Genomic DNA, 2,500 nt, shown 5'->3' on the forward strand with positions numbered 1-2,500 from the left:
TATCATTATTATTATCACTACCATTAACATCATTATCCTTATGGTTATCATTATTATCGTTATTATTATTACCATCATTATTATCCTTTTTACTACTATTACCATTTTTTTGTTATCATCATCATTATCATATATATATATACATATATATATATATATATATATATATATATATATATATATATATATATATATATATATATATATAATCCTTATCATCATGATTATCATTGTCATTGTTATACGTATCATCATTCCTAATATAGTCTCCATTATTACTTTCATTATCATTATTTTTATCAACATTATTAATATTAATATTACCAGTATCATTATTATCCATATTGTTCATTATCTATTGTTATTCAGTGTATATCATTGCAACTATCATCATCATCATCATCATAATTATTGATATTATTATTGACTCTCTTTTTGGTGTTGTTATAGTATCATTATCGTTGTTACTAATATCACTTCTTTATTGTTATGATCGTTACACTTTTTATCATTATCAGTATTGTCGTCACCATCATTATCATTACTATCGTCATCTTTTTTTATCATCTTTGTAATTACTATTATAATTATTTTCATCATTATTGTCATTATAAATGTCACATTTACGCCATCAGTATTACATCCTCATTATCATCACCATTTTGATTTTTCGTCTTTATTACCATGTGTCATTATCACCACTATCATTGCTGTGATATCAGTAGCCGCAGTACTAACATCATAGTTTTTGTTATAACTATTGATGCTTGTCTTTCACCGTTGAAATAACCATTAAAAATCCTGGGAATGTGTTTGTCGACACCACCAATATTAAAATTCAAATTAAAAAACTTTACTCCATAAATTACAATACTCTCAGATTGATCGTCATGGTGATTAGTATGATGATTTGTCTTTTTGATGCATTTGTTAAAGCAGTGATAAAAAAAACATTTCATTCGTATTGATTGATGTGATTTTGTTAACCATAGTCTGAAAGTCAGTAACAACGGAAAACTTCCATGTGAAGGTTGGTCTACACCAGGGGTCAGCACTTAGCCCATTATTATTTAATATTGTATTCGATGTTATTATTCAAAATGTTAGGGAGGATCTATCATGGTGCATTTTATATGCAGATGACGTAGTGTTAATAACAGAAAGTAGAAGAGGATTAGAAACCAAGTTAGAAGAATGGAGATGTGCATTAGAGAGTAGAGGCATGAAGATTAGCAGATCTAAAACAGAGTACTTCTCAGCTGATATGGGTGACCAATTGGCCTCAATACAACTGAATGGAAATAGGTTGAAAAGAACAAATACTTTTAAATACCTTGGGTCTATGGTAAATGAAAGTACAGGGATGGAAAGGGAAGTTACTCATAGAATTCAGTGTGGATGGAACAACTGGAGGAAGGTGTCAGGGGTCATTTGCGATAAAAGAGTGCCAGTTAAACTTAAAGGAAAGGTACACAAAACCGTAGTTAGACCAGCCTTAACCTACAGCCTGGAAGCAGCACCTCTTAAACATAAAGAAGAAAGAAAGTTAGATGTGGCAGAGATGAAAATGCTTAGGTGGATGTCAGGAGTTACCAGGAAAGATAGGATCAGAAATGAATATATCAGAGGGACAGCCAAAGTAAGGGAAGTCTCAAAGAAAATCCAAGAGTCTAGGCTGAGGTGGTATTGCCATGTAAAGAGAAGGGAGGGTGAAGAACATGTTGGGAGAGAGGTTATGGAAATGGAAATAGAAGGGAATAGAAGAAAGGGTATACCCAAAACCAGATGGAAAGATTGTATAAAAAGGGACTTGAAGGAAAAGAACATAGATGATATAACAATAGTATACAATAGGAGTACTTGGAGAAATCTCATCAAAAACGGCGACCCCGAATAGGGATAAGCTGAGAAGAAGAAGAAGTCTGAAAGTCTCAGTGGCTGTTTGTGTTTCTTTTGCCAGGATGCAATCGGAACGGATGTAACTAGGCATTGAAACGATAAGTTTCGTTTCAAATTCCGACGAAGCTAAATTAAAACGAAAAGAAAAAAAAAAAGAAATAATGAAAACATATGTCAACATGCCGACTCGCCCCAAAACCCCCCCACCCCGCCCCCACCCCGCGAAAAAAAAATTACAATAACCATAATAAGTGAAAAAAAAAAAAAATCCAATTTTTAGACAAACTTCCCGAGACGCGTATTAATCTACCATTTATATTCCGTTGGAAAATTGATATTTCTTTTCGCCGCGCGTTGCCTTTGCGAAGGGTATGCTCTGCTTCACCACCAAATAATTATCTGTTTTATATAATTTCCGACTTTTCTCCCACGTCGAGAGGGGGAAAAATGCGCGATATTTTTACGTGGGAATAATGAGAAGGAATTTTTATCAAAGTTCGGATCTAATTCTATATTCAGTGGATGGATATAATTCATTAACTTTATACACTATGCAAAGGTTGGGGAGCCTGGTTGGAGGTGTCCTCACCCCCCCCCCCCT

This window comes from Penaeus japonicus, unplaced genomic scaffold, assembly GCF_977035675.1.
Source record: "Penaeus japonicus unplaced genomic scaffold, GWHDUDI00000001_assembly GWHDUDI00000030, whole genome shotgun sequence".
NCBI lineage: Eukaryota > Metazoa > Arthropoda > Malacostraca > Decapoda > Penaeidae > Penaeus > Penaeus japonicus.